Raw genomic sequence first — 13,384 nt, 5'->3', positions numbered from 1 at the left:
AACCCCCCTTCAAAATCTATGCAGCAAAATGCAAATCCTTGTAGCAGCAACAAAAACAGAAGTTCAAGGGCCTCAAACAGATTTGCTTTCACATCAATCAGAAATCCACAACAGTGGGTTCCTAGTGTCCAGTGTCTGATAAAAACCAGCTCTGTAGTAGAGGTGATGGGATTATGGAAGAGAAGGACAATACAGCTGTGCCCAAACTGTACGATTGCCCAAACTGTTGTCTGGAGTTCTATGTAGAAGAAATTCATGGCCAAGGAAGAAAGGTAATATTAAGAACTATAAAGGAAGTCTGTTTCACAGTCTAGAAATTTGTGCCGGGCTGTATGGCATTGGAGTCCCATGGTGAAGCTGAAATAATTGTGGAGTATGAGAAGAAAAGGGTAACTGGCAGAAGTGCTGTCATGAGTGAATGGACACACCAGCTGGCAGAAAAGGCAGCCAGCCAGGATGTCTGAGGGATAGAACAACTTTAGGCTCTGCTGTGGCTTTGTGATACAGCTCTTCCAGCAACCTAAGCTGGGGTGTGCAGTCAGCCACAAAGCCTAATGCCTATGAGTCAATGCAGGGGGTGTTGGGTACAGCTACGGGAAAAAGAAAAGAGCCAGTTGCCAAGAGAAAGATGACTCTGAGTTATTATTTTTCTTACTTGTAGAGAGGATCTTGCTTGCTGGGGATGGTCTGTGTATGTTACTTGACTTTCTGTCTCTCTTTCCTTTTCACCCCTAGCTACACTGACAGGTATTAAAATCATCATTTGCAAGTGAGAAACTCTAATTCAGTGAATGTAGCTTCGTGTCATTCCATGGTCCTGGTCAGAAGGTCAACTTTTGCTAGAAATGGCATCTATAGTAACTGCTTATAGCTGACATAGAGCTTTCACGTTGAAAGTTTGTTTGAAGATTATGGGTTTATTAGACTTCAAAATTGCCTCACAGACTAAATAGGGCTGTTTCTTGCTTAGACCGTTTCTAATTTCACAGCTATTATTTCAAAGCATTGCTTTACATGATGGCATAATGGTTAAGCAGAAGTTCTGGAAACTGTTCTGGAACAGCTCTTTATGCTGACCAGCGAGTCTTTCACTCAAGTCCTCTTACAATTGTGAAGTCATAGTATCATAATCTTTTAACTTGTTTCTAGCACAGATTCTGTATTTTCGTAGTTTCCATGCTTGATTATATGTATCTACATCTATATTCAAGCTTATCTTCCAAATTACAAAATTAAGGTAATTTTCTGGGTTACAGCTGGGAAGATTGTGATGCACCAGACCAGTGTTGTTTGCTAGGAGAAGTTCTGGTAAGAAAATACTGTTTTAGCAGAAGAAGAGTTTCTCCTGAGGAGTAACAGTAAACGGTTCTATTATAAATTTGTATTCTCAGTTTTATATTCTGGTTTTTCTTTTCCCAGCATCAGAACAAAGCAATTATGACTACTTTCATAGGTGTAACAATCTCTGAATTGTATTTGCCGTTTCCCCCCCCCCAATAGTTCAAAACAAGAGTCTTCAGATTGTAATCCACATTTGTAATTTATGCTTCTGCATTAGACAACCTGAAGTGCAAATAACAGGAAAGGATTTTCTTGTACGACTCACTCTAATAGTGATTTTAAATATCTTATTGTTACCACCTTCATAGCTACTAAATTTACCATGTGGTGCTGAGCCTTTAACATATATTACAATAATTACTTCTGTCTTTCCAGTGATAGCAGAGGTAGGTCTTTGCAGGATTTGTGATATCCTTGCCTGTTTTTAAGTTGACGTTAATATATCGAATTTCATACAATTTCCCGTAGAAGCTTGTCCTCTTGAGATAATGAGCAGCCCTGTAGGAGCCACATTCTCTGAGTCACTGTTTTGATGGCAGAGTTCCATGAATGTGCAGCTCATTTTGCCTGCTGTGATGTCCTTCGGTATGTTACAGAGAACAAGGTGTTCACACTTGTGTCCCTGTGGAAAGGCACTGGATCTTGTAAGGGCCATGGAACACTACAGCAAAATTTGCATTGCTGCACTTACTTGGCAAGGCAGGACTGTGATAATCAATGCACCTCTCTTTTTACCTTCAAAGTAAATCAAAAAACAAGGAGGAAAATAGATTTTGCCTGTAGGTGGCAAAGAGCCATGAAGAAATTGTTAATTTTTCAGGCAGTAGGATTTCCTAACAAAAACAAATTAGTAGTGCATGTAAAATTTATCTTTCCTTTTTTTAATTTGATAATGTCTCTTATAAAAATGTCTTTGAAATTAATCTACTAAAGTAAGGAGTCTTAAAAATCTGTTTTGCATAACAAGTATAACAGAGCTTTTGAATGTATGCTATGCTTCCTTTGGTCCAGACATTTCAAACCTCTAATTCATACCCTTGTGGCATACAAATGGGCTGTAACTGCTAAGCCAATTTGTTTGTTTTCTCAAAGAAAAGAAAATCCGAATGTAATGTACTGAAAGAAGGATCCATAACACACGTTTTCCAATTGGAGTGCTGTCAAGGTCTTTAACATCTTATTTTAGCCAGTGGAACAGTTCCAGCAGTTCAAGTCATGACATGACCACTTACTGGAATTAACAACCCAGGGAGAAAAGTGCCCTTGTGCAGAATATGTCTGGTATCAAAATGGGTGTATGAAACTCTATGGATCTTTTAAATTTTATATGTTTTAATTTTTTTTTTCTCTTACTCTCTCACTGTGTGCAAAGAGACATCACTAAAAGACACTATTTTCCTTTAAAAAACCTTATGGTACCACTCCTCAAGCAGACCTCTGCAACTTCTTTAGTGGCAGACTTTTGAACACAGTTTTGCAGTAAGGAAAAAATGTTACAAAGAGATAAAGAAACGAAGTATGTTAATAAAATTGTATTCGTCAAGAAATATCCCACACGGTCACCTCAACATCTCAGGTAGCTTCTAGCTCCCATTCTCTTACACTAATTTTGGAAATTCTATTCACTTGAAATTAATTTTCATTGTCCAAGATGGATGCTTTCTTCTTACCAGCCCCCTCTGAAGCACTGAGCAGGAAAGGTAAGGTGCAGAGCAAAACCAAAGATGTTTGGGGTTTTTTGTTTATTTTGTGCTCAAGAAAGACTGCCTCAGTTTTCCCTTTTGTTTTTCTTACTTAAGGAAGAATGTTTAATTAAATCTGGTGACTAGATTCCTGAAAATGATACTGTGAGGAGTGGATGAGGAGATACGACTGCCATAAGCCTATTATCTGCATTCCCTAAGAAGTTGTTACATTAACATTCATGTCATAATCAGAACACTCCAGATTTCCCATTGCTTCTCAATGCATTGGTAATACCTTATAGATACTGTTATCAGACGTTATAAATGCACAATCTAATTTCTAGATTTAGAATATATTTTGGGTGGTAAATGCCATATGAGGAACAATATGCCAGCAGCGATGATGAATGAGAAGTGGGATGTATTATTTGTGAAACTCTGCCACATGCATGGTCTTCGTCCTAGGGTTTTCTCTGGGGAACATCAGAAATTGTGTGATGACAGTATTTCTTTGTCTCAGAAAAAGTGGCAAGGATAAGTCTCACCTATTTTCCAGAGTTTCACCAAGCTAGGAAAGAAGAATGAAGGAGACAACTGAAGGAAGTGACTGCATCAGTCATTGCAGCTAATTCTGCTGTCAAATATGCATCAACAGTGTGTAATATTACTACTGAAATTACAAAATTCTGTTCACAGCAAGTGGAATCAATCCTGAATATCTTTGGACAGAAGGTTCCAATGAAACAATGCAAGGATTACGTTTCTAAAACATAAATATATATACTTTTCAGGGTGACATTAAAACTTCCCCTTTTCTTTCTTTTACCTCTCACTTTCCTGAGGGAGGAAGAAGAGGGGGTGCTTTGTTCACATAGAGGAGTGAGTCATTAATAGGTTTGATAATTAATCAGAATAATGAAATCTATGCTGCAAATTACAGCCCTCTGGTTACTCTAACTAGAAACTTATACGCACAGCATTTTATACAATTGTTTTTCTAATGGGAATTTCATAGGTATATACCTTTAAATCTATCATTCTAACACAATGTTATAGAAATTAAATGAGCTAAAATTATCAAGTGCTGAATTATATTTTTCTTGATAACTTTAAAATATTCTATAAAAAGTAAGGCAGATACTTTTCATGATCATGCAGATAACTGCATGATTAACTCTTGGAAGTTTACTTCTTTCATCAGAATAGAGCATTATTGGGGAAAAATGGAAATAATATTTTTGCTTTCACTAATCTGTGCAAGTCAGCAGGTGGTGGTTAAGTAGTCTATGCACACTGTTCAGTGTTCCATTTGTATGCTTATACTTTGTGCATAATACTTGTTTATATAAATATCATCTGCTCCTGCTGTCCTCCCACAGAGCACTTCAATGTACTGGGTATTTTCTTTGTATTTCAGATAGCTCAAGGGCAGGGGCTCAGAAGAGATGCTCAGCACTTAAGCGTGGTACATAAGGCACTCACCAAAGACACATGCATCTGAAATAGTTGTATTTCAGCTTCTTCAAAAGCATAATGGTGGGGGAAATGTTGAATAAGCTGCGAGGGTAGAAATTCTGTCTTTTAGGCATACACTGTTTCTTCCACAATGTATCAATGGGTTACCTTGGGCAGAGAGCAGTTGCTGGCAATTAATGTCACTTCCTTGACCTTGGTTGAAAGGAACATCCTTTGTAGAGCAGTTGCTAATACGCCTCCACAATAGAGCTCTGTGGGAATGTTCAAAGCACCATTAATCCTAAGGCACGATGTGAACAGTTCTTAAAATACTCAAGTACTTTTTTCAGAATGTTCATATGGTGGATGCTTTCTCAGATTTGGGCTGTGTTTGCTTTGGCATGAGCCTTGAGTTTTCAGTTTAAATTTCTGTCACAACGCAAAAATCCTTTATTCCTGTAAGGCCAACTAACCATGCTAATTTGTACAAGACTGTAGAAAAGAGACTTAACAACATACGGATTTGATTCTTCTCTTTCAACAGTGAAATGCCAAGATTTACAAATAATTTAATTAAAAATATGTTGATGTAAACTATGACCCTACAGTTTACACAATAACATTTAAAAATTATATAAATTCTTTGCTGCATCTAATAATTCCCTTGAGTAATCCGTCCTCATAGCAGTTCCTGTTGGGAAGTTCTCTTTGTTATGATTATGATCTAACAGCATTGCTGAGTTGAGACATAAGATGAAAAAAGTGGCTGGAGATTAGTATGAAGTCACAGTACATTTTCTCTTTAAAGGGAGTGCACCCTCACATCTGACAGTAAGGCAGCATTTTTGCTAGAGAGAATTTCATGGGCAGAGGAGAGGCCTTAACTGAGCACAACAAAACATTTTCAAAATTTCCAGTGAATGAGAAATTAGTTTTTGTAGTCATGTGTCTTCCAGAAATTCAAGTATGCTTCCCCTGGAATCTTGTCCGGGATTTCATTACATGTTCTTAATCCAGATGTTTCAAATGCTTTGGAAACAATGAACTATTATTATTGTCAGAATAAATTAATCACATTTCCTTTTAGAAATGTCAGAGGGAGGAGGAGTGCTCAGCACATCTCTAGGGAGCCTTTTGGTGTTCTCTCTACTGGAGTCTGAGACCTCCCTAGACAGATACGTTTAGCTTCTCCTAATGGTGATCAAAGCAGAAAATTACTCTAGCAGTGCCCATTTAAAATTTGCTGATATGTATTATCTGGACTATATCCCCAGACTGTTCCTTAGCTAAATTTACTTTGTCTTGTTATGCCTCACGATTATATATAAACTATATATAGCATATGACATCCCTAAATATGTGATTCCATATCTATAGTCTCCCCATACACCTTGTGGAAATTTAATTTGAAATCTAGACAGAGAGATGGGGGTCTATTCTCCATAAGAAGAGACTGAAGTATCATCTAACAGTTTGAAAATCTTGGCTATGCCCTTTCAGAAATATTCCTTGAAGTCTGAAGCAGCCTGTAGGTACAGCCACTTGCCCTAACTGAGATTCCTGTTACCCCTAGAGCACATAATAGGTCCTTATTTCTTATGCAACTACTTTTAGATACATAAAAATGGCTCCAAGAATTATTATTTTACTGGAAGACAGAAGTATAAGACTGGGTTTGAGATGGACCCTGAGTTTGTTAAGATGCTCTGCTCGTAGATGCAAAGATATGTTAATGTTCCTGTATAGCTGCTTAAGTAATGGGTTTTTTTTTTAGAATGGGTAATCCTGTTGTGTTTGGGGAATATGTGGTTTTCCTAAAACACTAATTTCAAAAGCTCTTTAGCCTATTATAGCTAAATAGCATTTTAATGAAGCATGTTTGTTACACTTACTAACAACAAAATTATCAATCATGTAATGAGTTTAATAAGCAAGTTACTGCCATAGTAAATACTTCACCAGGTTGTTATTATCCTTCAAACTGCATTGTACCAGCTCTGCTGCAGTATACATACAGATTGGTGTCAGACAAACATTTGGATATTATGCCTTAATATAAATATTTAGTCTTTTTTCTAAATGAGAAAGAAATTCTTAAAGAAATTGCTGAGGTTTCCATTCTAAATTTAGAGTGTTACTTTATTTGAACAGAAAACAGCAGGGCCAGCTGCAGGTATAGGCAATGTAGGCAGGTTGCCTCTGTATGCAGCTGTTCAGGGTGGCACAGCAGCCCCAATAAAAAGCAGCCAGGTTCTGCTCTTTCCTCTGCCAAGGCCTTTCTCCTGTGATAGGAAGACCATGCATTTGAGTTCATTTGTGAGCAATTGATCTCTACCTTCTGACACCAAACTTGCTCAGCCTAAGTAATATATACTTTTATACTGTAAGGATGTATGTGTTACTCTGTATGCGTGTGTGTTTTATACTCCCTCTAAGAGTGAGTATGCATCAGTGACAGTAGCAAACCTGATCTTCTGAGCCAGTCCTATTTCTGCCCCTTCCTTTTCCAGAGCAGCTGAGCCCTGAAAGCAGTGGAGGAGGTGTGAATGATGAGATGTTTGCTGCTTGAGAAGCGAGGAGTGTGGGCAAGGAGAGGAACAATCTCTTGAAACTAGAGACTGGAGAGCTGGGATCCAGTGACTGATGAAGTGGGCGTCTTAATTCTACTCCTGGTCATCCCAAACCTTTCTGAATCCCTACACCTCCCTCTCCTCTTTCCTCCATGCTCTTCATGCACATTCTCCTTCTACAACCTTCATGTTCTTTTGTATAGACTCTAGTACTGCTGCAAAATTCAAATTTTCCTGTACATGGAGAAGACTTGAGTCAGCTCCAGGAACAAGCTACTAGAAATTTTCCCATCTATTAAGCAGATCACATCAAGTTGTATGCTCACTTCAAATAAATGAGAAAGAAAAACTCCGAATAAAGGAAAAAATAATCTCAAGATATACCTGTAGTAAATGTAATTGTCACATTCAGAATGGATGGCATCATGATGTGTATCTGGCACCAAACACAGCCCTGCTTTCTGTGGTCCACCACAGCTGTGCCTGTGCCTCTGCCTCTGTCCCCACAGAGCAGGAGGATTGCCATCCTGCAGCTCCATCTATGGTGAGAGGCTGAAGGGGAAAGGCTGCAGTACCTGCTCCTTCCCTCAGTATTGCTCTCCCCCTTCATGAGCAAACTGCTGAAGGAAATGAAGGAAACTCTGGTCACTGAGGGGCTATGGAATCTAGAAGGCAGAAGTCCTTCAAACAGAGTTCACCAAACCCTGCCTGACCCAACAGTTCAAATCACTAAATGTTACTGTGGTAACTGGTGGTGCTGTGAAATCTTTTTATAAGGTAGTGAAAGATTCATGTTACCACTCAACAGTAAAGGTATTAAAAGCTTCCTCAGCCTATAAACAAGCACACATAACCGTTCTGTAAGCAACAGCTATAATAATGCTTTTTATATTCTATCATAATTGTAGTCTGCAAAAATTATTTAACTGGTAACTTTGTCAGCATTTATACCCTGCTTTTTACTTCTGATGTTTCTTTCCACCCTCCAAAACAGACGGAGGAAAGCCACCGCTGCTAAGTTTAGACTTTTTTGTCTGTTCTTACTGTGAAAACTCTCAGGGCCAGCTATTTTCTACTTTTTCTCCTACAAGCTGTTTCTATTTCCCAGCTTAAGATCACTAATTTAAAGATAGCTCTGATGTAATTATACCATCTGAGATCAACCTTCATATTTATCTGTTATGAAGCCATCAGTATTCCCTACCTAGCTGTCAGTTATGTTGCTTGTCAACTTGTCATTCCAATTTTCCCTTACTTTTCTTTGCACATTCATATGACTCAGAATAGTTTCCCATCCATAAGCCACTTACTTATATATAACACCACTTCTGTTTCTCCTTAACTCAACTTTATGTGCTGCCACAGCTATATTTGATCATGATTGAATAATGGCTTTGCTCGACTGTCATTTCTAATAATTATTATTTTGCTTACTTTTTCTTCCTGTACTCTTTTTTACATTATATGGTAAAACATAATTTTATAGAGTTGGAGCTTATCTTTTTTTTTCTTGCATATTTCTAATATTCATGGGTTTTTTAGATAAAACAGTAAGTTTTAAATCCAGTTTGGGACATTCTGTTGAGTTCCTAGCTAAATAAATAACAGGTTCTAAGTGGAGCCTGTTCTGCAGCAGCGGCAACAAAGCAGGGTGACACATAAAGGTTCACTGTTCTGCTTTAAGTGCCTGTTTTACTCTCAGGTTACTTACATAAAGGCTTGGGGACTTTACCCTCATTTTTGCCCACAAAATAATATTCTTGCCATGATTGCCCAGTCATGCCTGGTAAGTGATCCTCTTGATTTGTCTCACTCTTCATAACAGTAATTGCTAGTATTCTTTTTCCTGAAGAAGAATTCAACCCACATCTTCCACACACTGCTGTGATTATGCATGCTTCATGCTTTCCTCTGAAATATCCACCTTTAGAATTTCCAGTTTTTATGACACTTGCGTAACACATACAAGACCAGTTGCCAATATTTTCAAACTCTTTCCAAGTTTTAAGCCTCAGATTATCAAAGCTAAGCAACCTCCTAAATGACTGAGTTTACCAGATTTTTTTCCCCTGAATCTGATTGCTCAATAACAACACTTTGTATTTCTACATTGCCTGAATCCAGGATATATAATAATAGACATCATTCTAGTCTATGTGAAATATTATTAATTATTGTGAATCCAGTTTTTAAGTTAAGGAAAACATGGTACAAAAAACTCTGTGGATTTCACAGGGTCAGGCAGGTCTTCCTTGCCAAAAATAATATTTTAAAAAGGTTGTCGGGAATGGAACCTTTAACTCTGCTGAAAACTGCTTGCTATTGGCATGATAATCCATGATTTACTGTAACAGACCAGCATCTAGCACAGACATGACTGAAGCATGTAACAGTGGCAGCCATTTTAAGCAGGATTCCTCACTCTCTATCCCATGCTGATATAAATATGCTTAGTTAGTACAGTCCATTACTTACTTTCTTTTTGATAGGCTTTTGCATTTTATGAAATCTCTCTCTCCACGGCAAAAGCATCTTTTACTTGAAGAAGGTAGTCAAAAGGGAGAAAAGTACTAACTGTATATTTTTTTTAATGCACAGCAATGCCAGTTACAGTAATTTTGAATGAGAATATCTCTACCAGTGCTAATACACTTATACTGGACTTCCAGCAGAAATAAATTAAGTTATGCAGTTTTATACAGTCAAATTGAGAACAAAATTGGCCTACTGTGTCAAAAGGGAAAAACTACCCTTATTATAGATGCTTTTACTTGTTCTTCTCTGCTGTGGTTCAATTTAATTCAATCAAGATACAATACTGAATCAAAATGTTAAAAATATGTACCAGGATTGTGATAGTTGAGTGATCTTCCTCTGCACATCATTATGCAGATAGTAATGTTAAAATACAACTGTCTTTTCCACATCATGCACGCCATCACCACAAACAGAATGTTTTTCCTTATTATTCAGCTGTAAGAGGAAGTCTCCAAGGTTAGCTGGTAGCTGAATCCTAGTTCTCAGCTCAGTGCACTGGAAAGTGCAAACTTCCTGTGGTTCCCTTGAGTTGCAGCATGCTTCCCATTATCTTGCTATGTGGCATGGAGTGTTCTTGTTAGCATTAGCAGCAGATGTTTGTGCCCCCCTGACCTGGCCATGGTGGCTGCCAACCACTGCTGTACAGTGGGAATTGTCCCTTTGTGCACCAACTTTATAACCCTCTGGATACTCTGGAAATGCAGCAGGGGGATGCATTTTCGGCACTAAGTCTTGCTTTCTGGATTTGTTACACCATTCAAAGGGGAATATCTCACTAGGCAATAATCTTGAATTTGTTATTAATTTTACCTAGATTAAGACAAAAAGAAATTGAAGTATTTATTCATAGCAAAGGTTTCTATTAGACTTAGGTAAGGAAGTAAAAGGAAAGCGCTCACATACTGTTTGTACTATTTCCATCTGATTTATCATACTACCCCAGATGCCGAGACTTCTGTGGTCCAAGATAACTTGTGTTCATGTTACATCATTGGAAAATCTGTCTTCTGATGTAGCATGTTAGCTTTTATAGCCAATTTTTTGGTAACATTTGAAATATTTCAGAAGAGATCCAGAGAAATTTGACCTTACTCAACAAAGTTTGTTTTACTTTTAATGTGAGAGATACTCTGGCCATTTACAAGAATTTAAACAAGTGTTGTTTCATTTCCCAGAATATGTGAATGCCTCTCTATTAGACTGGATGCCTTCCATCCTAATTGGCTATCTATTTAATGAGTGCTTGCCTTAACAAAGGCTGTATCTTGTCCTCTCATCCCTTTGCTAATTCTGATGTTTCACTATGAAGTGTTTCCTCTATTGAACCTCCATTCTGTGTCAGTCTTTCTACTAACAGAAAACACCTGATACAATAGTCTACATGAGAAAAATGTATTTATCTCATTCCTGGGTACTAACTGAAACCAGACATTGCAGTAAACTCAGATTCTGGGATGATGATCACCCATGTTTCCTGGATTTTTAAAAGTAACTGATGATTTTGGACCTGGTTTCTAAATAAATCTAAACTGACAAAACTTGCTTTGAATCTAGGGAATGAGGTCAGGGAATGGTTGTATTTAAAAATGGACAAATATTTGTGTGTGTACATGTATTAAAATATGTATATAGTTGTTTGTTTTGCTTACTGGCCAAACTAAAATGTTAGCAATAAAGCCTAATGTTGACTTGAAGTGTACAATTTTTGTGTCTTGTCAGAGAAAACAAACATTTTAGGTCAAAATGGGCCTTTGTGATACATTTATATATTTATATGTTGTTAAATGAAAATGATTGATGCAAATTATTTGTGAATCTGACAATTTTGCCCTGCTACAACTATACTGATATTACTGGCTGAAAAAAATAAACTAAATTTGAGCAGGTGAAAAATATTCATTTACTACTTGAAACATTCTCAAGTCTCAACAAAATCATTACATTACTAATATTGCAAAAGAATTGGGTTTTGACAGCTGAATCACTGACTGGAAATGATTGTTCTGAAAAAAAAAATGCAATTTTTTAACAAACATAATCAGTGGTTTACAGTAAAAGACATTTCCCCAAATAGCTAAAAAAATCGACCGTTCAGATACACCGCCACAGACTAAAGAACTTATAAGTCAGCTTTAATGTTTTTATTAGGCACTGTCTCTCCAGCTGTTTCAATGAAGCAATAACTGAAATATCAAAGTACACATGTCTCTAATTATGCTGAAAGATTTAAAAAAATCCTTAGCAATCCTTCCTCTTTAGCAATCTAAATACATTCTATTACAATCTAAAAATTACTATTTTTGGGGGGAGCGGTGTTGTCTTTTTTTGTTTGTTTGTTTTTCTCACATATGAGAATAGCATGGAAAACTTACTACCTCTCTAATTGCAGCACTGAAACAGTCACAATCACATTTGCTTGCTACTTCTATTGCATTACCTAAAATTTAGTCATTGTTTAGGAAATACTGAAATTTCAACTTCCAAAGTGATTGCACGTGACTGCAGGGAAGATAAAAGGGTGTTTGTACTACAGCCCTAGACCCCAGAGTGAGGTTCCTTCTAGGAGAGGGATTGTGCAATACCAGTTCATATTAAGAAATCAGAAAATGTTAACCTCTTCCTTTCATTAGCTCCTCATTTTTTAAAATGCTTCGCAAGTTTTCTCTTATTTACAAATGGCAACTAAATTTCTCTACTAATAAAAACAGGTAAATCTTAGATATCTAAATTTTCTTGACAAGTTTCTTGCAAATTCCTTTTTTCAGCTCCAGCTGTTGTTATCCATTGAAATTTAGTTCTGTATTATTTTAAAAATATAATTTTAAAACTATCATTGGCCAACTTGCACAGGAGTATAAAACTAGCTGGTGATTTTTCTCCTAAATTCTTCCACATTTTTGATCCTCTGTAATTGAAAACATTTTCTGTCATATTTCCTGTACTTGGGCAAAAAAATATTTTTCAACATGTTGACTTTTCCTTGCCCAATATCACTAAAATAATTGAATTCTAGCATTTTAAAGCCATGGTGTACCTTCAAGTCCAAGTTTGTTGTAATTAAGGTATTATTCTCTATCTATTAAAATTCCTTATCACATTTGGTACCACCATATCTATTCTTAATATAAGGCCTACCAATGAAACACATGCATTAGGGTGCTAAATACGTGCATATATTGCATGCAGGTTATGCAGAAAGAGTGAAGGGATCCCTCTGGCATGTGCTAACAGCACCTCCATCAGTCCCTACTGAATGCAGCTTGCAGTTTGCCAAAACAAATGCATCAAATATCAAACTGTCAGGTTTATCTCACAAGCATGTAACAGTTTCTTTATGATTCTGTGAAGAATTTGGACACCTCTGAACAAACTCTGTCCACTGAGTGGACAGAAATTGACTCCTCATTGCCATGAACATGAAAATTCCAAATGAGGTAGTGAGAAGCAAAAGTATTTTAAAAATGTTAAAACTAATTTTCTGTTAAAGCTGCAGTTACCAAAAATCTTCTAGAAAATGTCTGAATCTGACTTGAATCCAGAGAATTTGAATATATCCGGTTTCAGGAAATTTAATCCTTTCCCCTTTTCACTTAATATATGATTGGAAAACTGGATGATAGTTTTAAGGCACTGGAGGTGTTCTGATGACTTCAGTACTGTTTTGGACCCGAAATACAAACGAATTAAATACAAATGTATTTGCTTTTGGTGTTTATTGACACAATCATAATTTTATTATTATATTTTCTCTTAAATCTAATGACTGCATTATTGCTATTTGGAACAGTGCATTAA

The sequence above is a fragment of the Sturnus vulgaris genome, chromosome 1 (genome assembly GCF_052056855.1).
Source record: "Sturnus vulgaris isolate bStuVul1 chromosome 1, bStuVul1.hap1, whole genome shotgun sequence".
In the NCBI taxonomy this organism is placed as follows: Eukaryota; Metazoa; Chordata; class Aves; order Passeriformes; family Sturnidae; genus Sturnus; species Sturnus vulgaris.
The sequence above is the reverse complement of the archived record's forward strand: the minus strand, read 5'-3'. Positions refer to the sequence as shown.